At 44.0% G+C, this 27,565-nt stretch overlaps 1 protein-coding gene across 6 annotated transcripts in view; it reads right to left on the bottom strand.

Moving 5' to 3' along the window:
* The window catches only part of GNG7 (G protein subunit gamma 7), a 369,218-nt gene that overhangs the window by 276,950 nt on the left and 64,703 nt on the right, over positions 1-27,565 (bottom strand). The window contains exon 3 of one of the 6 annotated variants that reach the window (XM_021009004.2): positions 8,809-8,945. The exons of the other annotated variants lie outside the window; for them this stretch is intronic. The gene's annotated coding sequence lies outside the window, so the exon portion shown is untranslated. The remainder of the gene's footprint in view (positions 1-8,808; positions 8,946-27,565) is intronic. 6 annotated transcript variants of the gene reach the window in all.

Below are 27,565 nucleotides of genomic sequence, written 5' to 3'. Positions count from 1 at the left end.
AAGAGGCAGGGATGCTCTGGTGGATAGGAAGAACAGCAGGTGGGCCAGTGTGGCTGGAACTGTGAAGTCTGTGGAGGAGGGCAGTGAACAATAAATAAGCCTGGACAGGCCTAGGTCTCAAGCAACGAGCCTTTATTAAGTGTCTACAACGGACCAACACTGGGCACTGGAGACTCAAAGACGGAAGGGAACAACAAACAGTCCACGAGGAGCTGACAGTCCCGCTTAGAGAGATGCCCTGTACACAGAAATGCACTCACAAGGAAACAAAAATAATTAGGATAACTTACAGTGAAGGTGCTAGCAGCTGGGGAAGGAAGAAAGGTTTCATGTAGAAGGTAGGCCTTGAGCCAAGCCTGGAAAGAAGCCAGGGATCCTAAAGCTCAGAAGTGAGGAAAGAGTGATCCCAGACATGGGGACGAAGCCAGTGTGGAGATGGAATATCTTTTGTGAGGAACAGCAAAGGTCCACTTGGCTGCACATGCGGGGAGGGGAATCATGCATGTCTAAGGAGACAGAAAAGGGAGGTTGGGGCCAGGTCATAAAAGATTTCAAATGCCAAAGAGAGGAGTTTCTATTTGATCCTACAGAAAGAGGAAGTCACTGAAGTGAGGGACTTATGTGGACAGATCTATGCTTAAGGAATATCACTTTGATAGCCAAGCGGAGGACGGATTGGAAAGGGGAGAGACTCTGAGCAGAGAGACAGGATCAATGATACACTGTCTATCCTTCACTTGGTTTCCACAAAATCTTCTAGGTATAAGTCTGACCAGGGTCACTCCCTTACTCAATAAACTCTAATGGCTCCCTATTACCTCTAGGATTAAATATGAAATCCCACTTGGCTTTTTAAGCCCTTCACAACCTGACCCCTTCCTACCTTTCCACCTACACTTGGCTCCCTTCTATGTACTCTATGATCCACTAATACCAGCCTTCTTGCAGCTCCTTGAACACTACATTCCATCCTATGACTGACTCCCTGCCTTTTTACTGCCTGTCCTCCAAACCCAAAACGCCTCTCTCCTCACCTCTGCCTCCTGGCTTCCTTCAAGACTCAGCTCAAATCCCTTCTGTGGGAGGATTTTCTTTTCCCCCTGGTCACCATCCAGTTCCTTCCCTCATCGATTACCTTCCATTGGTATATATCTATTTGCAAGTTGCCTCTCCCATTACAACGGGAGCTCCTAAAGGACTAGGATAATTTCTACCTTCCTTTGTATCCCCAAGGCTTAGCACAGTGTCCCGAGTACTTAGTAAATGCACAATGTCACTGTGGCCCAGGATGCAGCGGATGACCTTGGCATCTTCCACGTCTGACCAAGCTCCAACCTCCACAGCGCCTGCTTCAGCAGCCTTCGTGGCCATTGGAACGAACTGTTGTCACGCACCCACTGAGTCTTCACACGATGAGGGTAGACGTCCCCCTAACTCACCAGTGGGTTTAAGGCCTGTTGGTTACTCTCAACCTAGTTTAGCCCGCCTGCCAAGACAGTTTTACTGAGGTGTGGCCACTGCACGTGCTGCAGCTCCTTGGAGACACAGGTGAGAGGTGGGTGACAAGTGGACCAGTGGCCCTGAAAGGGCTCAGAAAGCCCTCCCACCAGAGGTGTTCGTCCTCCCCGCGCACCCCACATACCCCAAATGTATCATAAGTACTTACGGACTCGGCTTGATATACCATGACGTCCAATGTCTCTGTCCCTTACTGCTTTATCTTCACTGTCCTCCCCTCCCAATCACAACCTCATAGTTAACCAAATAAACTCTCTGTCATCCAGCGTTCCCTAATCTTTTCCCCCTTGTCCTGTCTCTGCCCTTGCCTTGTCTTGCTGAACCCCAGCCCTGGGTCACTCCCAGCACATGCCTCCTACACTCCTCTTCACTTGCTGCTGAACAGAGCTGAAGGAAGTCAAGCAATCGAGATGACCAGATGCATCACAGATTGATGTTACCTAACGTCAGCTGCGCCCTCCCGTCAGCAAAGCGATCGTTTCACACGTCCCTACCTGATTGTGTCCTCACACTCTCCTCCTGCAGCGGGTGCCAGTCCCCTCTGAACACCTCACACAGCCCCGTTCGGGGCTGCTCCTCCAACACTGGTGTCCCCCTGTCACCCAACTCTCACCTGTGGCTCCAAGAAGCCATAGCAAGCACAGCGGCCACACCTCGGTAAACGCCGTCAGCTAAGAAGGGATAAACCAGGTGGAGGGTAATCAAAAGGCTTCCAGCCCAAGCACTTTTAGAAGGTTATTTTGGAAACTAAGAGAAGGACAGATTGGAATGGGAAAGAGGAAGAATAGCTTTAGGAAGGGAAAGGCACAGGGCAGGACGCCTATAGAAGGTTACGATCAGTCAGAGAAGGGAACTTTAAAGTTTTTGAACGTGGAAGCGGCACGCTTGTGGGTCATGGTGAGATCCTTCTATGGAGTGGTGCGGAGGAGTAGGTCATGGGAGTTGAGAGGAGACTAAAGAATGTGCAAATGTTTGAAGGCACATTAACGTGGATGCTCAAAGCCCCTAGTATGAGGGCAGGAGTTAGGGGGAAAGAGGAGGACTGTGAGCCAGGTAACGAATTCCTTAAGGAAAGAAGGGGGATGACTTGAGGCTAGTAGATAACTACCAGCAGGATCTAGATTGGGTGACAAGCTTTTCTGCCCAATGTCTGACCAAGAATGCCTTCTATAACACTCTCAATAAGCAGTGATCCATGCTCTGTTAGAAGAACTCCAATGAGAAGGAATCCACCACGCCCCCAAAACAGACTGCTTCACTTCTGGACAGCTCAAAGTACTGTATGAGAAAGTGCATCCTTTCATCAAGCCTAAATCTAGCCGTCTGCAATTTCTTGCTGGTTTCTGGGGCCAAGAATCTAAGAGTAATCCCGCTCAAATACGTGCTGACAGCTCTTCTCTGCTACGGCCTAGACATCCCAAACCCCTCAGCCAATCCTCATACGGCATGTTTCACAGGCCTGTCACTATCCTTGTCGCTCTCTTCTGAATGTTCTTCCTTTGCTTAGGTGCTTCTTGAAATGCAGTCCCCAGAACTCAGTAAAGGACTCATGATATGACCTAATTAGGGCAAACAGAACAGAATTGTTACCTCACTTATTCTGGACACTCGCCCCCTCTGCCAAGGACAGTGTTAGGGGCTTTGGCTGCCAGATCAACCGTCATTGAGCTTGTAGTCCACTCGAACCATTTCTATTTCACATAGAAACAGTTAACTAGTCATACCCATGCCACCTCACAGTAGTGAAGTAGGTCTTGGACACTCAAGTGTAGCACTCTTACTAGGGATGCTGAGGTCCCATACACACTAAGATGTTCGCAGCACTTCTTAGCTTATGAATCCCATAGCACCCTTCATGGGAACAGAAAGCTGGAAATGAAAGTGAATAGTGAAAGCAACGCCCAGAGGCAGCCAAACTAAAAATGACTGCATCGGCCAATCTTTGTCCTGCACACATGACGAGACCTACTTCCTCCTAGGGAGATGAGAGCGAGCACACAGCCCTGCTTCACTCCATTAGCGCCTGGGAAAGTGTGAAAGCATCATCGGCTATCCAGAACCTGTGCACACACGCCATCGTGGAACTGGCATACAGGGCTGTGCACTCGCTCCCGTGCTTTAGCAGGATGTTTTCGGCAGTGTTGTCAGACGCTTTTAGCCAGGACAAAAAAAAATGACATCAAGGTCAGCAGCCACACAAAAGGTAAATTATTTAACTGAAAAGGCTACAAGCCAAGGCTAAAGTGGAAGGAGAGTTGGTGCGTGACTTTTTGTCTGCAGATGATTGTGCACTTGATGCAGTCTCCGAGGCTGAAATGCAACAGAGTCTAAATCAATTCTCTGTCACTTGTGTTCATTTTGGCCTGACAATCAAAACCAAGAAAACAGAGGTTCTCCACTAGCCAGCATCACATCATCCATACATGGAGCCACTGGTTACAGCAAACAGAGAGATTCTGAATGCTGCGGATAAGTTCACTTACCTTTTTTTTTTTTTTTGGTGAGACAATGGGGTTAAGTGACTTGCCCAGGGTCACACAGCTAGAACGTATCAAGTGTCTGAGGCCCGGGTTTGAACTCAGGTCCTCCTGACTCCAGGGCCAGAGCTTTATCCACTACACCATCTAGCTGCCCCGGCCATATACTTTCTAGGATGTACACACAGTAATGTAGGAGACTCCAAAGGAAAGGGTGGGAGAGAATATTAGGCTGCTTACCAAACTGAAGACCTACAGAGCTGTTGTGTTGATCTCATTGCTGTATGCCTATGGAACGTGGACGATCTACCTATGCCATGCCAGGAAACTGAATCGTCATGCCAGGAAACTGAATTGCTTCCACTTGAATTGTCTTACAATGAAGACCCCCTGGCAAGATAAGGTATCAGACGCCGAAGTCTTTTCTCAAGCTGAACTGCCAAACATTCAAACCCTAATGCAAAGAGTGCAACTCCAATGGGCTGATCACATTGTTTCAATGTCAAATGTACATCTGCCTAAGACTATTTTATGGAGAATTCACACAAGGCGACTGCTCATACAATGGTCAGAAAGAGTGTGAAGAACTTTGGAATCGATTTCGAGGCACGGGATACACTGGCACAAGACCATCCAGCATGATGTGCCCACATCAGAGAAGTCACTGCTCTACAAGTTAAGTAGAACTGCAATAGCTCAGAAGAAATGTGAGATGCAAAAATTTAGAGAGATCTCTATTCCAAATGTTCATAAAGACTATTTGTGCCTAACCTGTGGTGGAGTCTTCCAAGCTCACGTTGATCTGATCAGCCACAGTCGGACACACCGTACATTGACCCCAACATAGTAATGTCATTTTGGTCCTCTTCAAGTATGAAGGACAACCAACCAGAAAGGTGGGGAACCATAAGTATAGAGTGTTATATGCGTTTGTCAGAAAGCTGCGTTTTTTTCTCAATTGCTTCTACTTAACTATTTTCCTTTGTTACAAGGGAGGGTTCAGCTAAGGGAAAGGAAAGGGTTCAGAAAATGACTGATATTAAAAATCAAAAGGCATCAGTAAAACTTTTTAAAAATTCATCTTATTCTATCATCCCATTTTTCTTCATCCAAGTCACTGACAAAAATCCCTGGGAGCACTCCACTAGAAGCTTCCCTCCAAGTTTACGTTGTCCTATTAACTACTCTGGGTTTGGTCATTCAACCAGCTTCAAATCCACTTAACCTAAGGAAAAGGCTTACTCACGTCACCTAGAAATTGTCTGCATCTCAAGTTTTGATTTAACTCAATTTACTCCACAGCTTCCAGGAACTATGTAACAGCTAACACGTTACTAGACAAATCTGGCTGTGCTAAGTGCCAGGGATACGAACAGAACAGAAAGAAAGAACCTGTCCTTAAACAGCACCCATTATAATTGGGGAAGAGGATAAGCTTCAGGGTGGATGGCAAGGCCCAGGACTCCTTACTAGGATGTCTTCATACTTCCACAATCTGGCTCTCTCCTAGTTTTAGGTCTCCCTGCTCCCTTACAATCACCTCTCCTCTGGCCAGACTGCTATCCTTGCCAAGCTCCCCCTTTCTCTTCCCTCCCTCTAGACTCTGGATGACCATTCTTTCAGAGATGTGACCAAAGATCAAAGAATTTAGAGTCAGAAGGGATTTAGAAATCATCAAATCCAGAGGTTCCCAAACTTATGTGACCTACCACCCTCTTTTCAAAAAAAAAAAAAAAATTACTCGGCACCCTCCTGGAAAACTTTAACCCTTTAATGGTTTTTTAAAAAAATTTGCATCATTTTAAAAAAATTTTTTTTTAAATGACCCACCTTAAATTTAATAATTTATTGTAAATTTGTGGGTTTTTTCCTGCATTGAAATTTTGATGACACAATATTGTATCATGTAACTGCATAGTATCATATTATAAACATGTCATCACACATACATATTCCTGCTGATGCACACTGGACTGCTTGCCTGCCAACACTTGCTTGTGAAGACCTGTTGGTGGACTTGACCACTGATCAGTTATAATCTGCATTTTGCGTGTTTATTTGGAAAATTATGTAATCACTACGACTTTAACTCTGTTACACAAGAGATGCAACACGTACAAACGGCTTTTCAAAATTTTCTTATCTTCTTTCCTTATGTTTCCACTGCCCCCTTATTTTTATTCAATGTCCCCCAGTTGCACCTGAGGCTACTACTGCTCCCCTGGATCATTCCAGTGCCCCCCCCAGTGGATGGTATCACCCACTTTGGGAACCTCTGAATTCTAGTTTTACTTTTGTTTTACAGAAGAGGAAACAGAAGCATAAGGAAATCAGGCAATTTGCACAAAAACATCCACATGTAAATAGTGGAGTTAATAGTCAAACCCAGTGCTCTAAAATGGGTCTAGAATAAACATTCTTTTATGTTTGTTTGCTTTTTGCTTTTTGGTGAGGTAATCAGGGTTGTGACTTGCCCAGGGTCACACAGCTAGTAAGTGTCAAGTGTCTGAGGTCAGATTTGAACTCAGGTTCTCCTGATACCAAGGCCAGAGCTCTATCCACTGCACCACCCAGGTGCCCCAAAATCCCACCTTTTTTTTTTTGGACTAGGCAATAGGGTTAAGTGACTTGCCCAGGGTCACACAGCTAGCAAGTGTCAAGTGTCTGAGGCTGGATTTGACTCCTGAAGTCCTCCTGACTCCAAGGCTGGTGCTTCATCCACTCCGCCACCTAGCTGCATCCTAAACGTTCTTTTTTACCATGCTAGACTGCCTCTATGATCATAAACTCCATTTTTTTTAAAAGAAAAAGAAACTATGACTCAGAAAGATAAAGCCACTTACCTGGGATTATATAGCTAGTGTTTTTGTTTTGTATCCCTAGCACTTAGCACGACATTTTGTACATGTCTGTTCAGTTGTGTCTGACTCTTTGTGACCTTGTGTACCATAGCATGCCACTGCTGTCCACAGCGTTGTCTTTGCAGTTACTAGAGTAGTGTGCCATTTCCTTCTCCAGTAGATTAAGGCAAACAGAGTTTAGTGACTTGTCCATAGTCACACAGCTAGTGAATATCTGATACTGGATTTGAACTCGGGTCTTCCTGACTCTAGGCCCAGCACTCTATCCACTGAACCATCTAGCTGCTACTTTATACATAATAGGCATTTTGTTATCATTATTTTTAAAATATTTATTAGCTCATATTAATACAGTGCCTTAAGGCTTACAAAGTGTTTCCTCACAATAATCCTGTAAAGTAAAGGTACTATTAGCTCCACTTTAAATAATAATAAGCTTGAGGCCAGAAAAGTGAAATGTGTAGCACAAACTCACATAAGCTGCCAAGACTCAGACCCAAGTCCTCTGGCTCTAACCCCAAGGCTCCTGCCTCAACACCACAGTGTTCTTCCCAATGCCATATTCCCAGGGCCCGATCTTCTGCCTGTAATATAGCAGAGTTCTCAGTTGTCCGACTGTTTGTAAACAGCACTGAGCCTATACCTCCTGTAACCTCAATTCAGTAGTAACATGTGCCATAGAGGTCCTCGCTGGGAAGCAGTTCTAGGCTGTCACCACTCCCAGAGGGCAAGGCCAAACCATCTCTTCACAGAAATGTTCTGTGGCCAAGTTTGCCAATCACTTCTTCTTCGGGCTTAAGATTTGGGGTGGGAATTGGGGAAGAAGAGGGAGAGAAGGACAGGAAAGCATGGAAATCAAGCACCTTAGGTCTGTCCCAACAGTCACTACCTCTGGTTGTTTACTGAGCCTGGAGAATTCCACTGTGTGGGTTGGTCTGTTCCTTCTAGAAGAACAGCAAAATAAGAAAACAAGCTTGACCTCAGTGCACAGAAACAAACCACCCAGGCTGTCATCCTTCCCGGTGTAAAGGTAAAGTAGATGCCTTGGCTTCACTGAGGGAAGCCACCAGAGGGACAGTTAGCCGCTCCCTCCCCAGCCCCCATCCTGTTTATTGCCTATACAGAATGGGTGGGGAAAAAATAGCCAGCCACCAAAACATGGGGCTCTCACTTTCTGTCGGTCCCTCAGCTTCTCCAGTCTTTGCTGTGGTCTAGTGGTAAGAACATGGAACCTGACACCAGAAAATCCAATGATTCCCCAAATGCTGCCACTCCAGGCCTCCCCCATTGGCTATAAGCAGGCACCTCCTTAATATACTCTGGTTGGATGATCAATTAGGGGTCACTATTATGTGCTCTATCCTACCTTCCCATTTTTGGTTTAAAGGGTACTACTCCCTTCAAACATCTAGATCCCACAAGGCAGCATTTTTTGTCCAGTTATTAGCCACTGCTGACTAAAACCCTTTTGTATTTCAATACTTCCCAGCCTTTTTTCTTCCTGCCTGTTGGAAGCAGAATCTAAAATGAGTCATTTGCAGCAAATGGCTTTCAAGGGTATCCTACAGATTAGGTATCAGTGCACGATTCCCACATGCTCTAACCCTCCCCACCTCCTTCACATGTGTGTGCTGTCTCTGCACACTTGTTCATTCCTGGCTCCTCTGCCCAGTGACAAGGGCCCTCACAGTTGGTGGTCAGGGTTATACAAATACCTGCCCAGAAAGAACTGGCCAGATATCAGTTGATTTCTATTATCTCAACACTGTTTCCAGAAGGAAAACGGATGGTTCCTGGTGCCTCTGGATGTGGTAAGGCTCCTAAGGATCAGCTGGCCAACTCAGAGGATTACATGCTGAGCTGTTCTAAGACTTGCATCTCATTAAGAGCAAGTCTCTGAATCAGTCAGATGGAGCATTAGTCAGGGAACTTGGGAACAATATGTTACATACCAAACAACTAATTACGGTGGCTCTACTATGGTATCGCTGACTCAGACACGAGGACAGACACACGATCACTGCTTTTGCTGCTACGGCACTTATATTCTTAGGACTGCATTCACCATCACTTGGGATGCCACTGGACCCTTTGGGGTAAAAGCAGAGGGTTACAAGTTTACCTTAAAACCTTGGCTTCTGACCAGTGGCAACCACTAGGAAAATGAAAGTTCATTTGTACAACAGTATTATCATAATTATGGTCATCACTACCATTATTATATTAGCATCATATAGTAATGATATTATGAACAATAATAGCTTTTATGTGTATAGTGTTCTACAGTTTACAAAGCACTTTCCTTAGAACAGCTCTGAAGGTCGGTATTACTGTCCTTATTTTACAGATGAAATGCGGTTCAGAGAGGTTTAATTCATAGGCTGATAGAGCTGGCAGGGGTCCAAAAGATTAACTAGTCCAAACCCCTTATTTCACAGAAGAGGAAACTGAGGCCAAAACAGAATAAGCAACTCATCCAAAGACACACAGCCAGTCAGCAGGAGAACAGGCACTGAAACCCAGGCTTCCTAAGCACAAGTCAAAAACTGTAAGTTCAGTTCTTTTCTTTTTAATTACAGTACACTATACTACATATTAATCTCTTTCTTCTTTGAATTTTCATAGCCCGTATTGTCTGAATGCCACAGGTCAGCATTTATGTGATCATAGGATTTTAGAATTAGAAGTGAGTGACCTTAGTGACGATCTGTCCAACTCGCTCATTTTACAGATAAGGAAATTAAGGCTCTAAGAGGTAAAAATTACTTGCCCACAGTCAGACAGATAATAAATAAATGGGAGAACTGGGACTTAAACCCAGGCCCTCTGACTCTAAATTTATTGATCTTCTTACTACATCAACCTATATTTGATTCTGTCTTGGATATTTGTACTATCTTTTGAGAATTGTAAGGAAAGAGTTTTAGGGACTGCAAAGCACTATAAAATGGGAACTGTTAACCATCAACATTAATTTTAGTGCTCTTTAAAAGGAAAATGTAGGAGAAAACAATGCATTTGTACTGGCCATCAGGCTCCTCCTATGGAGAGGAAGACAGCATAGGTGGGGTGGGGTGGAAGGTGAAATGTGGCAACTGAAAAAAGCTGGGGCATCAGCCATCACAAAGAAGATAGAACCCTATGTCTCCTTCCCTATTCTTCCTCATCCTATTTAGCCTATACTTTGCCACACAGTGAGTAGGAGATCCTGAGGGGTAGGGGTAGGGGGTGAGGAATAATGCGCTTTGGTGCCTTAAATGAAGTGCCTAGTTGGGCTAAAAGGCACCTGGTTCATGTGTATCATGACAAACCACTGATGAGCCACATTTTAGAGCACTGATCAGTAGTCTACACACAGTATTTGATTCCCAGACTGGTTTCTGCCACCTCATACCCTTCTGACAGATCACCCAACCTTTGTCAGGGGTACAGCCTGATGATAAAGAGAATGTCCAGGCAACATACTTGCTTATGGACAGAATGTCCTGGGCCTGGGCCATTTGATTCTCACAGGATCAGGTCCCTAGGTACGTAAGCATTCATCCATTAATCCAATTTGCTGTCAAGGAGATTCTTGTTCCAGCATTAGATGCTCGCTGGGACCCTTTCACAGACTTGGAGATTCTCTGGTCCTGTGATACGGGTTTTGTCATTGCCTATGTCTGGTCTCCTCAGCTAGACTATGAGTTCCTATGAAGGCAAGACCTAGTCTTCTACAGCCACGTGTGGGTCCACAGAGCAGAAGCTCAATTAGCATTTACCTAGTCAACTGAAGTAAGAGGTGTAGGCAGTTAAACATTTATTAGGTGCCTTCTATGTGCCTAGCTCTGTGCTAAGTACTGGGGATTCTTGGAAGGCAAAAGATAGTCCTTGCCCTCAAGGAGCTCACAGTCTATGGGAGAAGACTAGGAAGGTATCACGGTAATCTTTACTGTGAAAGGGGAGGGTAAGCATGGAAGTGCTGACAAGCAGAATCCTGGACATACAACGTACTTCATCTAGTCTGCCACTGTCATGGATTTCACAGTTCTAAAGATTTTTGTACTCCTGACCTCTACACAGATTATGGATTACCATCTATCTGCCAAATAACACATTTAACAGTCCCATATAAATTGTAAAGCAGCAAAGTATAATGGAAAGATCATTGGTCTAGAAGCAGCTAGGTGGCACAGTAGATAGAGCTCAGGCCATGGAGTCAGGAGGATCTGAGTTCAAATCTGACCTCAGACACTTGACACTTGCTAGCTGTGTGACCCTGGGCAAGTCACTTAATCCCAACTGCCTCACCAAAAAAAGCAAAAGGAAAAAAAAAAAAGAAAAAATCATTAGTCTACAATTCAGAAGACCTGAGTTGTAGTGTTAGCACTGTTCTGATTTGCTATGTGATCTTGAGCAAGTCACTTTCCTTATCTGGGCCTCAGTTTTGTTATACCTCAGATGAAGGAACTGAATTTGTACTCAGGTTCTGCCCTAGGTTTGTAAGGTTAATTCTAAGAACTGGGCCTTCCCATCCAATTAGCTCTCAAAATGAACAGTTACATAGGAAATGCTGCCTCCAGGTAAGTAAAGGGTGAGAGCAAAACCGATTATCCAATTTATATATATTCCAGTATGGTAGATTGAATGATTTGAGTTAGATACAGCCAGCCAGGTCTCCAAAAACAGCAAGAGCAGGGAGAGAAAAAGCGGCCAAGGCCCTCTCAGGCAAGAGCAGATGAGACATGCTCCTCCAGCGCTGCACGGTGCCTGGTCCTTCATCAGCTTTCTCCACTCTGATACAGTACCAATGATCACCTAAGGTTTGTAGGAAGAGTCTTTGGCAACAGTTATGTTTGAGGTTAGACTATTCTTGGTTATAAAGAGAAAAAAAGCTCTATTTCTGCCATTACTCCAATCAGTAAGGCTCCACTTTCCAAGCATTCTTGAAGACTGAAGAGTATTAATTGGCCAGGGCACACACACCTGTGCTCACAGACAGTCTTTTCCAAGTCATGATTGGGAGCACTGAGCCTGAAACACATTCAACAACCTCAAAAGCCTCTGATGAGAGAGAGAGAGAGAGAGAGAGAGAGAGAGAGAGAGAGAGAGAAGAGAGGAGAGAGAGAGAGAGAGAGAGAGAGGAGTGTGTGTGTGTGTGTTGTGTGTGTGTGTGTGTGTGTGTGTGTGTGTGTGTGTGTGTGTAAACCTATGACGGACTGATTCTCAGGAATTACTCAAGGATGACATATAGTCAGTAGCATTCGGAGGAGGCAGGTCCTTCAGAATAACCTTGAAAGAATCTACTGTTATCTTACAGCAGGAGAGCGGTGTAACGTGGATGGCAGCAAAGCCTTTGAGAAAAGTAACCAGGGAAAAAACTCTGTTAAACTTATGCCATGCAAATGTATTACTTAGGCTTTACAAGTGCCTATGCGTCAAAGAAAACCATTCATTCTTAACAAATACAAGCAAAATCCAGTACAATAAACCACACTAATACAAAAGTCTCTTCTGCTTAGGAAAGTATTCTCCCTATGTTGGGGGGGGGGCACGCAGCGAGAAGGGAGTTTATACTTGCAATTTCAGTAGACAACACATGATAATTATAAAAATGGTTTGAATTATAATTTGGGCATTTCTGTATTAGAAGTTCATACATCAATAGCATCTTAAAACAGCAACTGGGCCCCAGCACTCAAGGCTCTGACTACTGAAAACAAGCCAACCATAACAAGTCCTCTGATATTCTAGGCATTCTGTGGCCCCCTGGTATTTGGAACTGATTTTAGGCAAAGCCCTGCCCAAGCTCAGGCAAGAAATGATCCTGCTTTATGTTTGGCATGCTCCCATCCCCCACCCCCTCACCCCAACCAAATATACTTATCCAGCTGAAGTCAGTTTGAGATAATATCAAAGCACAGCCTGAAAGAGGAAAATAAACCACCCAAGGGCAGATTGCCCAGGAAAAAAGCTGAAGGTGAAACATTCTCCAAACATTTACTAAGCACCTACTGTGTGCGATGTATTTGTTGGTACTGAGAGAAATATTACTATAAACAAACCTTGCTCTCTTCCCTCAAAAGGCATATAATTTAATCAGTATATAAGTCACTACACAGATAAATCTATCCATTTAAACACAAATGTCCACACTATGCCATGAGATGAGCTGAAGGAGCCATGACTTCAGTGATTGACAACATTTTTTTTTTGAAAGTGAGACACTTCTTTTTATTCATAGGATCCCAGAATATTAGAGCTGAAAGAGATCTTAAATACAATCCAAATTCCCACATTTTACAGATGGGGAAACTGAGGCCCAGGTGCATATCTAGCACAAGGTAGAGGGGAAACCTACTTAGAGGCAAAGGTGGAACCTGACATTTCCTGACTCTCCATTCAAATAACTAGCAATTCAAATTCAATTACCTTTTTCTAGAAGTACTAATGTAGGACATCAACACTGTTGCTTTCTTTTTTTTTAATTAATTTATTTTTATTTATCAACAATCACTTCCATATGCTTTTGAGTTTAAGATTTTTCTCCCCCTCCCTCCCCACCACCCTCCTCAAGATGGTGCACAATCTGATATAGGCTATACATATACATTCCTATTAAACCTATTTTCACATTAGTGATGTTGTAAGTAAGAATTAGAACCAATAGGAGGAACCACCAGAAAGAGGATATAACAAAACTCAACAGAAGAAAAAAAAATTGCCAATAGTATGCTCTGATCTGCACTCAAACTCCATAGTTCTTTCTTTGGATGTCGACAGCATTTTCCATCACGAGGCCTTTGGATTGACAACATTTATTAAGTGCCTAGTACATACAAAGCCCTGATTCACAAGGATCCCTAACTCCCCTAAAAGCAATTTTACTTTTAGGCAGGGAGATCAGGGAAAGTGGAACCTGAACTAGTCTTTGAGAAGGTCAACAGGTAAAGATGGGAAGTATATGGGAGGAAAAACATACACACCATGGGATTTGAGAGAGGGGAGGTAGTAAAACAAATTGAGAGGGAGAGAAAGGAATAAGTATTCGTGTAGCACCTACTATGTGCCAGGCACTGTGCTAAGTTAAGTGTTTTACAAATATCATCTCATTTGATCCTCATGACAACCCTGGGAGGTAGGAACTACTATTATCCCTATTTTACAGTTGAGGAAACTGAGGCAAACAGAGTGAAGTGACTTGCCCAGGGTCACACAGCTAGTAAGCGTCTGAGGCTAGATATGAAATCAGGTCTTCCCAACTTCAGGCCCAATGATCTCTCTATCTGCCATCTAGCTTTTTAGTTAAAACCCTATGTGCAAAACAAAACAGAGAGAAATAACCCGAGAGGCAGGCTGAGACCAAATAAGGCAGTGAATGCTAGTTAAGGAAATGCTAGCAAAGCACAATACAATAACACAAATCCTTCGAATGAATTAAAAGAACACTGACTTTGGACTGAAAAAACCTAGGTTCAAATCTTGACGGCTATTTTTAAACTAGTTATCTTAAGTTAGTCACTTTTCCTCTCTGGGCCTCAGTCTCCTTCCCTTCCCTTCACTCCCCTCTCCTCCGTACCATCCACATGGGGCATCATGACCTTACCTGCAAATGCTCGGCCCAAAGAAATATAAATTTTGGTGCCTGAAACCCAGCAAGATATCTTGGGGTTTACTGGCTAGATTTCTTCCTTAAAGACCACGCCTTAAACCTAATTCACCTTGGCTGTCTCATAGACTGGCCAGCAACAGGTCCCAGCCCAAGCACCACTTAGTGGTCGTTGTTCAGTCAGAAGGCTCAGAGTGAATGTAAACAGTCGTTATTTCTGTTTAGGCTAGAAACCCAGAAGGTCTTCCCCTCCCAGACTGATTTTTTTTTATTAGATAAAAGGGGCCATTCCTAGGCTCAATCACTGAAGGGATGTTGCCTCAGTCAAAGCACTCAGAAAGGCCTTAGCTTAAAAAGGCCAAGGTCTCCCACTGCACTGTATCCTGGGCCATCTCCAGTCGTCCTCATCTATATCTTGCCATTGGATCCAGTTGGCTCCAGAGGAGAAACTGAGGCTGGTGACTTTGCACAGCCTTCCCTCACTGAAATCCAATTCGCTGGCAAGTCACGGCATCATCTTCCTGATGTCATGGTCCTCTGGGAGAACGAAGGACAAACAACAACAACCCCAGCCCAGGAAAAAGGTCTTGTAAGCAGCACAATACTGCTTGTGACTGAGAGAACGGTCCCCCTGGGAGCCTTCCTCCTTTCCCTGACTCAATGGCATCCGTTGGGTGGCTGGTTTTTGTTACAGTGGGTCTGACTGTGGCTGATCAGACCAACACGAGCTCAGAAGGCTCTACCACAGGTCGGCCACAAATACACCACGTGAGCATTTGGGGTGGATTTTCTAAACTGGCACATCTCGAGTTTCTTTTGAGCTGCTTCAGTTCTGCTTTGCTTATAGAGCACAGCACCTTCTCTGATGAGGGCCTGCCATGCAGGGTGGTCCTGTGCCAGTGTCTCCCATGTCACACAATCAATTCCAGAGTTCTTTTTTTTGGCTTTTTGGTGAGGCAAGAGGGGTTAAGTGACTTGCCCAGGGTCACACAGCTAGTAAGCGTCCAGTGTCTGAGGCCGGATTGGAACTCAGGTCCTCCTGACTTCAGGGCCAGTGCTCTATCCACTGTACCACTTCCAGAGTTCTTTGAAGAGACCTCAAGCGGGTCCTTGTATCAATTCTTCTGACCACCATGTGAGCACTTGTCCTGTGCGAATTCTCCATAAAATAGTCTGCATGAGCAGACCTACCACGAAGGAAGCCAGGGCAGTCGTCAAGGGTTTGTTTTCAGCTGAGATAAAGAAGAGACTCGATGCCAAGGAATATTTGAGGGAAAAAGGAAAAGTTGAGGGCAAACAGAAATTTTAGGTGGATGGCTCAAAAGGCAATGGAGTTCAGTAACACCTGGGGCCATTCAAAGAGGTGGAAAACAACAGGGAAGAAAATGAGACTAGCACCCAGGAATCCAATTAGGAGGCTATAGCAATTGACTACGCAAAAAGACTCTAAAACAGGGCGGTGCCTATGGAAGTGAAGAAGGCAGGCCCTAGGAAGACAGAATCAACAAAATCTGGCAACTGCTTAGATATGAGGAGGTTTCCCTAGATGAACTGCCATAGATTTGAGGTGAGACAGATCCCACGCCAAATGAAAAAGGTTTCTAATCCCATTTGGACCTCTGCATTGGAAAATGGCCCAAGTGCCCAATTCGTTTTGAGATTAACCTCCTCAAAAGCGACTAAGTGGGGTTACTACGAAGCTAAACGCCACAAAGGAAGCAAGAGAAACACAGGATGGAAGCTACTTGAGGGCAGGGAGTTTTTGTTTTTTGTCCTCGCCTCCCAGCGCCTAGCATGGTGCCTTCCTTGCATGGTGTCGTTCAGGAGTCCGGTCACGCCCAACTTATGTGACCCTATGGACTTTGTCCATGCAGTTTTCTTGACAAAGATACTGGAATGGTTTGCCATTTCCTTCTCCAGTTGTCTCCGTTTTACACATGAGGAACTGAGGCAAATAGGGATTAAGTGACTTGCCCAGGGTCACACAGCTAGTAAGTATCTCAAGCCCGATTTGAATACTGATATTCCTGACTCTGGTTGTGGTACTCTATCCATTGCACTACCTAGCTGTCCCTTCCTTGCATGCAGTAGGCACTTAATAAATGTCTGTTGTAGATAGAACAGCAGCCCCGAAGTCAGGAGGACCTGAGTTCAAATCTGGCCTCAGACCAAACACTTGACACTTACTAGCTGCGTGACCCTGGGCAAGTCACTTAATCCCAACTGCCTGAAAATAAAATAAAATAAAAAATTTTTTAAAAATACATCTTAATGTGGAAGGAAGAGACAATACAATGGACCTAGACGGTCCTCTAATAATTCATATTGGCACATCATAGATGTGGTTCAGGCAGAGAATTTTAATCGTCACTGAAGTCCTGGAGAACATACTTTTGCCCATATTTGTACATTGCAACTGCTCTGCCAAAAAACTGACTGATTAACTGGTTGCTTAGTAAATCACAGGCAGAACAGCAGCAACTGAGGAGAAGTGCAAAATTAGATTCTCTTTGCTATGTTTCTTGGCCCAGACAAAAAAGGCCAGTATCAAATCAAAACTGTTCAATCCCACACACCAGCAGTCCTTTCAGGGGATGACACAAAAAGGATGAGCGAGAACAAGACGTTCATGATAACATTCACAGCTCACCTTCTATGGGGCTTTATAGGTTACCAAGCCCACTCCTCTCCACATCCTTGGGAGGGAGCAGCCTGGTGGAAGGGAAAAAGGCCCAGGGTCAAGGTCTGATTCTGCTATGAGGTGGATAACTCACTTGGTCTTTCTGGGACACCACTTCCTCCTTCCCAATAAGAAGCCTAAATGGCCTTTGCAATTCATATCAACTCAAATCCTATATTAGGGGGATTGTAAAAAGTATTATTACATCTATGTTACAGGGAAAGAAACAGAGCTAGCGAAGGAGAATGATTGCCCACAGCCATACAGCTAGGTCTTCTGTCCCAAGCCCACTGCTTCATTCAAGCAGTGCCTTGGAAGATCCTAAGGAGCCCACAAAGGTGGTAGGATGGGGCAGGGAGGCTGAAGGAAGCACTGAGAGCACATGATGCACGGAGGAACAAGGTTCCAGAGCCTGGGCTGAAAATCTACACCAAGAGGCTCAGGGATTTAGGGCAACAAGTATTCCTTTAGCAAATGACAAGAGGCCCTTGAGGGAGGCAGAACATTTTAAAGTCTATAACTGTATAACACAGCAGTTCTGGCAGAGGAACACGGTGTCCATGGAAAGAACTGATAAAAATGAGAATTTCCACACGTGGAGAACCAATTTAGTGCTAAGAAGTAACACGGGAGTTTTGCGAGTTCTGTTTGGAGTCTGCCCCAGAAAGGCAACACTACACTATCAAGACAAACGGTGCCAATGGAGCTTTTTAAAACAAATGTACAGAACTCTCCAAGACGCCCAGGAGCAATCAGCAAGACCACTCGGATGACAGGAGGCCACTGAGTTATTCTGTGATATAGGCAGGTGGCAAGGAAGCGAAAGCAATGTTTGTGTTAGCGAAGCACTGAAAGCCTTCTGATAAAGCCAAGGCCCCTCTATGGCTGCTACACGTACAGCATACGGGCCAAGGAAAACAAAGCCTCCCAAGGAAAAAAAGTATAAAGGTCATTCATTTTGAGGCGGCAGGAATGGTGACCTTAGGCAAATCACCTCTCCGGTTCCCAATTTCATCATATGTAAAACAAAGGGATTAAAGCAGAGAGTTTCTAAATACCTTCCAGTTTTAGATCCTATAGTAGGGGGGGAAAAAAAGGTCGGCTTTGAAAGCCCAAAGGAATGGAAGCCACCCCTCTCCTGGCACCAGAGGATCTCATACAAGTAATGACATTCCTACCAGGTGGCCCACTTTGGGGGGGGGAGCCCATAAAGGAAACAAGCACAGTTTATACAGAAGCTAAGTAGAATGACTTCTAGCCTTATTCCACATTTCCTTGCTGTACTACCTTCCCCATGTTTAACCCTCTGTCTGGTGACTTGAGTTTCTGGAGCCATCCGTCAGAAGTGGTCTAATGCAGCAGAGAGAACCCCGGCTCCAGTACAGCCAAGCTCTGCAACTTTGGACAATTCACTTATCTCCTTGACCCTGAGTTTCCCCATCAACAAAATGAGGGGTAGGATGAGATCACCCTGAAGATCCATTCCACCTTCAAGTCCCACAATCCTATGTGTTGGAAGTGTATATTACCCGTATTTCAAATCTTGCATTATTCAACAGGACAACTAGACTAGCATTTGGCTCGAACTGACCAGATGACTCACCAAATGTTTCCTGGGCATCTATCTATGCACAATGCCTAACCTACTGAGTAAGGTCACTGAACTGGACCATTACAATAAATTGCTTTGGCATCTTTTGGGACATTTTGTTTGTGTTTACATCGGGATGTAAACACAAACATAATGGAGGGATCACACACGAAATCTACTCCCATGACAGGTGACATTTCCTAGAAGGAAAAGATATCCACAATATCTATTAGGAAAGCTACACTAGCTATCAAACTATCAGAGATCACACTGACAAAGCCCTTCATACAGCAGCAATTTGCCAGGACAAGAGTCCACACTACAGAGACACAGAAAACTGATGGTCTAAATATACACCTACTGCGATATGTACTTTGAATTTCTATTCTCGGAGCAGAAGTTCTTGGTGAAAGTTAGCCACCTTCCCTGGCAATGAACTAGGCAAGAACTGTTACGTGCTTGAGCGATCTCGTCTCTCCTCTTCTCTTCTCTCCCCACCTCCCCCTCCCCCCATCCAGGGCCCCAGCAGCTAAGTGGTGCAGTAGATGGAATGCTAGACCTGGAGTCGGCAAGGCCTGAATTCAAATCCAGCCTCAGACACTGTGTGACCTTAGGCAAGTCACTTAATGTCAATGTGCCTCAGTTTCTCCATCTGTAAAAGGGGAATGTTAACAGCACCTACTTCCCAGGGTTGTTTTGAGGATCAAATGAAATATCTGCAAACAAACCCTAGAATGTTTATGTAAATGCTAGCTAGCTATTATTACAATTGTTGTTATTACCTATCTGTGAATACATGAACACTTCTGTTTTTTTTTACTTCTGTTGTGTTTATATTTTTCCTAGTCTTAAGTGAATGAGTGTTGGAGATAGAACAGACCAGCTCTGAAAGGCAGAAAAGCTGTCAAAGGTCCTGCCACCTGAACTGGCAGCAGACTCTGCCAGTCATTGCAGAAACTGACTTTGGTAAAGAGACTGGCCCTGCTTGATTTGACCCAGCCCAGCAATTAATCAACCCAGTAACCAAAGCTCCCTGACAGTAGCGGAGCAACTTGTCCAAAAGCTGTGTTACAGCCAATGAAAGGACACTTGGTACCAACTACTTTAAGTTTGAGCTCAATCTCTCTGGGGGCCAAAGTGATAGAGAAAGTGCTCTGGGATTGGAATGTTTTTGTACTTTGATCTTTGCTATCCCTTCCCTTAAATATCCCTTTGTAAAATTCAGAAAAGAAAAGGGAAAAAAAGCCAGCCATAATCTCACCTAGTGCCCTCTAAGATGAATTTCCAGACCAGTCTAGGGGCAGACTTTCGCCTCTTTAAAAATGCAACAAGCCTAGCACAAGGATCAAATCTCTGACCTCAGGCTCACTCATAATGATGTCCTAACTCCTGGACACAGAGAAGAAAAACAGACCTTTCCAACCCAGAAAGGACAGAAACACCTGGCCTTCCAAAGGCAAAGATCCTTTAGGGCATTATGGATTTGCAGCATTTTAGAGATGGAAAGGACCTTAAATATCATCTAGTTACAACCAACTCACTCATTTGTAAAAGAAAACTGAGGTTCAGAATAGGGAAATAACTGAGTCAACAGAGTGAAACCAAAAAAACAAAGCAATCTGGGGCTTCATTAACAGAGACAAAGGATCCAGAATCATTCAATAAGCATTCATCAAGCACCTATGGCCCACCAGGCACATGATTTGGTACAAAGACAAAGAAGCTTACACCTAACTAGGGGAAACATGTAGTGTAGACATATGGGAGAATACAGAATATATGCAAAGTAAATACAAGATGATGAGGGGAGTTGTTAGAACTTGGGGAAAGGAAGAGAGAGGGGCCTCAAGTAGAAGGTGGTACTTGAACTGAATCTTAGAAAAGGCTCAGGATTCCAAAAGATGAGGATGATAAAGGCACTTGCTCTAGACAAGGAAGCTGCCTGTATCAACAATGGAAATGAAATGGAGTGATGTTAGTGAGGAACAGTGAGTAGTAGGTCAGTTGGGTCAGAATGTAGATTATGTGAAGGGGAGTAACGTCGAAGACGTGGCTAGAGTCAGATGGTACAAAGTTTTAAATGCCATACAAAGGAGTTTGTCCTAGAGCTAGGGAAGGCATGTGAAGGATGGTTTGGAAAGGGGAGAAACTCCAGGCAAGGAGTCCAACAGAGAGGCTGTTACAAGTGTCAAAGCAAGAAGGGATGAGGGCACGAACCAGAGTGGTAGCTACAGAGGGAAGGGGAGGGATGTGAGAGCTGTGAAGGAGGTACAATGGACAAAATGTGCTGACTAGATAAGGAGAGACCAAGACGCAGAAGACACTTTCGTTCTGAGGTTATGAATCTGGGTGACTGGAATAATGGGGCTAACCTGGAAAAAACCGGGTAATGAGGAAGAAGGAAGAGGGAAGTGATCACGTGGAATCAAGTGATATTCCTGCTGTCCTTGGTCCTGGTTAGATGACATCTATAGCATCACACTGAGTTCTGGGTATATTTCAGGAGGGACACTAAATAAACTATAGCATATTCAAAGGAGAGTGACCAGATTAGAATGGGGACTCACAATCACATCACAAAAGGACCAGCTGAAGGACCTAGAAATGCTCCCCTTGGGGAAAATATGCTATCATATCATATCATATCATACCAGGGGAGATATGCTAGCCATCTTCAAGAATCTGAAGAACTGTTGTGGGGAAGAAGGATTAGATTTTTTTTCCACTTGGTCCTAGAGAACAGAAATAGAATTGTGGGCAGAAGTCTCCCAATCACTTCTTATAGAAAGATGTTCCATCCAGTTTTCACCAGCAAGGAAAAAACTTCCCAATGACTGAAGCTGTCCAAAAGAGGGAGTAGGTCCCTCGAAAGGATGGAGGTTCCCCTCCCTGGAGATCTTCCAGCAAAGACTGGATCTCTACGTATAGGGGGTCTGATAGAATACATGCATTGCTAAAGGTCTTCCAGTCAATTAACCAACAAGCATTTATTAAGCATCTTCTATGTGCCAGGCAGTGTGCTAAGGACACGAATACAAAGAATGAAACAATCCCTAGTATTTTTTGAGTCCTTTCCAATCCTGAGACTGGGATTTAGCAAAGGTCGCACTATGAATTGATGGCAGAGCCAGGGCTAGAAACAAGATCTCCTAGTCTAGTGTTCTTTCAATTTCTTTTGGCTCCAATAAACTCTAAAACAATTTTGGCTAACTAAGGGGTTCACCTTTTGAGCATCCACTGTAATTCAGGTCAGCTCCAAAGCAGAACCATAGGTGTCCCATATGAACCATAAGGGACACAAAAAAACCAGCACAGCCTGCCCTGGCCAGGGAGCCAGGGGGCTACTGCAAGCCTGGCCAAAAGGAAATAAATAACCTTGGCTGCATCTCTCCTCCCCAAACCTGTACTTGGAGAATAGGCTAGAAACAGAAGAGCTCAGATTTGGTTATCTACCTCTGGTGTTCCAGCCAGCCGCAAGTGCTGCTCACATGAGCTCGGTCTGCCTCCTTGTGGTAAACTTGTTTAATGCACTAGTAAATAACAGGGACACACTGAGTGAGGACTAAAATCCAAATTCTTTTTTTTTTTTAAGTACAGTTTCTTAGTCATTGAAACAGCTAAAATCAATTATTCCATTGCTGCTCTGAGGGACCTCATGCCTTGGTACTAGTATTTTGCTCAGCAACACCCCAGGGAGAGCATTTTCTGTTTGAGGAAAACTGACAAGAATAAAGGGATTGGCAAAGCCTCTTCAAGAAAGGGAAAAAGTCTTATAAACTCACCTTCAAGGTGAGCAGGCACTCTGATGAATCCTGCCATGGTTCTGCTGAGATTCCTCACATCCTGGCCAATTAACAGTCAATAAGCATTTAAGGGCTTACTGTGTGCCAGGCACTGTGCTAAGCACTGGGGATACAAAGAAAGGCAAAAGACAGGCCTTGCCCTCAAGGAGCTCCCACTCGAACAGAGGGGTCGACGTGCAAACAACTATAGACAAACAAGATATAGACGGGATAAATTGGAGAGGGAAGGCACTACCATTAAGGGGGATGAGAAAAGGTTTCTAGTAGGAGGTTGAATTGGGACTTGAAAGAAGTCAGGAGAGGCAGAAATGAGGAAGGCAGAGACCAAGGAGTTGAGCCACAAAAGGGAGGAGAGTTATAGAATGATACTTGGCAAGGACAGATAAATCAAGTGAAAGTTTTTTGAGGAAGGAAGAGAGCATGTTTGTAGGCACTGGAGAAGGAGCCGGTAGACAGGGAGACACTGAAGATAAGTGAGAGTGGGGAGGGCAGTGGGATAAGCGTGGAGGTGTAAGAGGATTGTCCAGTCAAAGTAAGCACCCGCTGAGATTATATAACATAAATCTGAAGTAGAGCTAGTCAGCACAGCTTCATTTAGACAGAGAAAGAGGCATGAAAGGAAAGGGAATTAAGCACCTACTATGTGCCAGGCCCTATGCTAAGCACTTTTTACAAATATGATCTCATTTGACCCTCACAAAACCCAATGGAAAGGTGGTATTATTGTTTCCATTTTATATCTGAGGAAATCGAGGCAAAGAGAGGCTAAGTGACTTGCAGGGTCACACAACTGGTAAGTAACTGAAGCCACATTTGAACTCAGTTCTTCCAGACTCCAGGCCCAGGGCTCTATCCACTGTACCACCCATCTGCCTCTAAGCAGAGGGTGGGAAAGGCTTCTAAATGGTTTTTCTTGCAAAGGATATGTGACAAATGTTTGACCTCAAAATTCTAGCTCTGTAGATTAATTAGGATCATAGTATTTAGAGCTAAGGAAGACCTTAGAAACCATCTAGAGCCCCCTTATTTTACAAAGGAGGGAACAATGCCCACAGAAGTTACACAGCTGCCTAAAGTGGTAGAGCTGTGAACAGCAGACCTAGAATTACACGCCAAATCCTGGACTCCAAATTCAGTGCTTCTGTTGATAAAATGCTTTACAGTTTAAATCCAAATTTTTGGGCAATTTTGACAGTCAATTAAGTGACTAGACCCTAGCTGGTCACACAGAAAAAAGTTTTTTTGACATAATAGAGACAAAATTCTCTAGCTCATGATAACATTATTGGTGAGCCCTGGTAGGTTCTGTAAAGTGCTCTAGAGATATTATCTCATTTCATTCTCACAACAACCCTGGGAGGCAGGTACTACAATCATTACCCCCACTTTATGTAGGAGGACATGGAGACTGAGATATTAAGTGATTTTCTGGAAGCAATACTGCTTCTAGTGTCAGAGAAAGCATTCAAACCCAAGTCGTTCCCAACACACAGTCCAGCACACTTTCCAATGAACCACAGTGAGTACATGACAATCGGTCACGTACTGTGACCCAGCAGAGAATGTTGTTCAAAGTCCAGAAAGGCAGGCAAAGAGGGGTCATCACTACTCACTGTTTCTTGGAGTGCTGTGTATTCAGTTTCAGGCACCGTATTTTAAAAGGTGAATTCTTTTTTAAACCACAGAGTCGAGCAAAGTCATCTATAAGAAAATGACCCGCTGAGCACCAGGCACTGTGCTTGGGACATAAAGAGAAAAAGGGCCAGTGAACTTGGAACTACCGACTAAGGCTGGAGGGAAAGAACTAAAGTAAAAAATGTCACGGTACACCCCAGCTGGCATGGCACAGGAAGCTGGCATCACATTATCATTCTACGGCTAATTTCTATACCAGCTGTGACCAACACTGCTCCTTTCCATGTGCCCTCCTTTAGCTGGCATGTTCCTCTAAAACCATAACCCCAACATATATATAGAGAGAGAGCAGCAACAGGGAAGGTCCTAACCAAATTACAGCTGTCTCATCCCCTGTCCCTCCATGGTCAAAGTCACACATTCTTCAGAAAAAAAAGTCAGGCCCCTTCCCCACCTTTCCCCTGCACCGGGATACAAGAAGACGTAGGCATGTCCAGGGATGGCCCACAAAGTTCAGGTGCAGAGAGAGTCAGCAAGCAGTGCCCCAGCACAGCCATGCTTGCAGGTTCTCACAGCTGGAAGACATACATCTGGCTCCTTGAGGCCTTATCAAGTCCTACAATACAAAGCTGCTCTACACAAAAGTAAAAGGCGTATGGCATGAGGGAGTCAGAATACTTGGTTTCAAATCTCATATTTTATATTTTAGTTATATGAATTACCCCAAGGGTGATTCATTTAACCTAATTTTGTTTTGGTAAAAATTGTGAAGTCAGAGGCAAAAAACTGAAGACCTTGGAGACATACGCAGTATATGTATTACTGTTGCCAACTAAATGCAGGGGATTCCAAAGAGGAAGACAGATCTGAGAAATACACAGGTAGTTTAAGAAAATTATATCTTAAATTGGGATTTGAATTTTTGGACCACAGCTTAAATTACAGAAATAATGGGCTTTTGGCAAGAAATGTAATAGCTTGAAAAGCCATATTTGCCTGGAATTTTATAAATCTAATTAAAAGGCCTTTAGAGGAAGAGGTAAAACTGCCCACTTGGCTTTGACAAACTGTGTACCCCAGAATAGCAGGTACAATACAGGAAAATGAGAAGACAAGGAAGACAAGATCCAAGAAGAAATAAGCCCATGGCCTCAGATGTCAATATGCAAACACATAAGATAAAGGGGAAGGAATGTGGGGGGGGTGGAAGATCATTGCACTATAAATACACACACACACACACTCATGTGAGGAAATCCAGGAACCTAATGGGAGAAACAGAGTGAAGAACTTTCTGATGAGGATCAACGGAACATGAAACAGAAGCAATACTGTCATAGTGATATAGTACAGACCATCTGGATACATAAGGAGTCTGAGAAACAAACTTTACAAGCTGTTATGGGAAGCCTGATACTAGTGATGGAAGACTTCAACTATTCAAAAATCAGCAGGTTTGTCTCTCTCCCTCTCTGACAAAATCAGGGCAGCTGATAAATTTGTGATTTGCTCAATGATCATTTCACACTTCAAAAGATGGAGGAAGGGTCAGCTAGGTGGCACAGTGGATAGAGCACCGGCCCTGAAGTCAGGAGGACCTGAGTTCAAATGTGACCTCAAACCAAACACTTGACACTTACTAGCTGTGTGACCCTGGGCAAGTCACTTAACCCCAATTGACTAAAAAAAAAATGGAGGAAATGATGGGGGAACTGCAATTCAGGACCCACTTCTTGCCAACAAGGCATGTGTTGCTGAAGTAGGAATAATGGGAAACTTGTAGGCAAGAGACTACTCCATCACAGAAGTCTTGATAGAGAAGAGGAAGAAAGGATCTGGGTACACATTTCAAAGAATCAGATACTGCATAGGATACAATGGCCTAATATTTTGCAAGGCAAGTCAGGACAAGAGAGATCAGAAGCTCTTAAGAATGACAGTCTGAAGACACAAGCAGAAATGATTCCAACAACAGGAAAGAGAAGCTGCCTAAAGAAACCCAACATGATGCAGAGAAAATTCACAAACAATCTCAGATTTTAAAAAGACAGGCACCAAATTTGGAAGTAAGGGCAAGCAACCAAGGATAAATAAAAAAGAGTAACATAGTCCTGTACAATTTGTGCCAAGAGCTCTAAAAAGTATCAAAAGTTGCTGAGGCTGGTGATGAATGTTCTAATGGAAACAAAAAGAGTTTGCTCCTGTTTTGTCTGTTTTTTAAGAGCAGCGTGGGGGGGGGGGTCATAGGCTTGTAGGCTTAGAGCTAAAAAGGACCTTAGAGGGTCATCGAGGCCAGCCCTCTCATTTTACAGAAGCCCAGAAAGACTGAGTGACTCACCCAAGTGATGGCCTGAACCCAGGCTCTCTGACTTCAAGCATAGCATTCTTTTAGTGTACCATTCTGCCTCCAAAAAGACCCAAAGAAGGGACAGCGCAGATCATTGGGCAAACACACAAGGACAAAAATGCAAAACAGAAGGGTTTACAAACAACCCAGGGAGTTGGATTTCTATCCCTGAAAATTTTTAGAATTTATTCTTCAAAAATGGCTTCTGAGCATTGCCAAAAGAGAACAGGGATCTCCAAGATCCAGTGGGGCTTCCTCAAGTCCAGGCACTGCCAGGCCTGCCTCATTTCTTCTGACAGAGTTAGCAGAATGGGAGGTGAAGGGAATGCCTCAGACATGTGATATTTTCATTCCAGCAAAACGTTTGACATCTCTCATGCTAGACTTGTTGTTGAGATAAAGAAATATGGGCCACAGGACAGTACAGTTAGGTAGCTTTGAACTGGCTGAATAACTGAACCCGAAACGGTTCACAGATCCACTGATTATGAGGCTGGACTAAATAAGCCTTTAACCTTAAGTGCTATATAAATGTGAGCTACTGTCATTATAGTTTGGCACCCCAAGTGGAGAGACTGTGAATTAATGCCAGAAAAAAAGATTTCTACAGGCAGGAAAACTGGCTGTAGCCAAATGAAATTTCATAGGGAAAATATAATAGCTTTTCACTTAGGTTTTTAAAAATCAACTACAACAAGTACAAATGGGGGAGACCTAGTTCAAAGGAGTTCACATGTGAAAAAAGCATGAGCATTTCAAAAGACTGCAAGCTCACATGAGACAAGTATGATGTAGATGCTAAAAAACAAATCCAATGCTAACGTAAATTTGTGAGGTCTCCACAATTTCTAACATTCTCTCATTTTAAATCTAGCATCCAGATCAAGAGGGGATTGTAGGAATGCACTGTCCTCTGCTGTGGGGTCCAGGCCCCATCCGGAGGATTGTGTTCAGTTCTGGAGACCATGCTTCAGGAGGAAGTTGACCAACTGGAGAATATCCAGGAGTATCTGAAAGCTATGTGAAAGGAGAAAAGATTGCAAGGGTTGTATGATCAATGTTTTC

This window comes from Phascolarctos cinereus, unplaced genomic scaffold (assembly GCF_003287225.1).
Source record: "Phascolarctos cinereus isolate Bilbo 61053 unplaced genomic scaffold, phaCin_HiC Scaffold_4;HRSCAF=312, whole genome shotgun sequence".
Classification (NCBI taxonomy): Eukaryota; Metazoa; Chordata; class Mammalia; order Diprotodontia; family Phascolarctidae; genus Phascolarctos; species Phascolarctos cinereus.
Note: the sequence above shows the minus strand (reverse complement) of the source record. Positions and strands in the feature narration are given on the sequence as shown.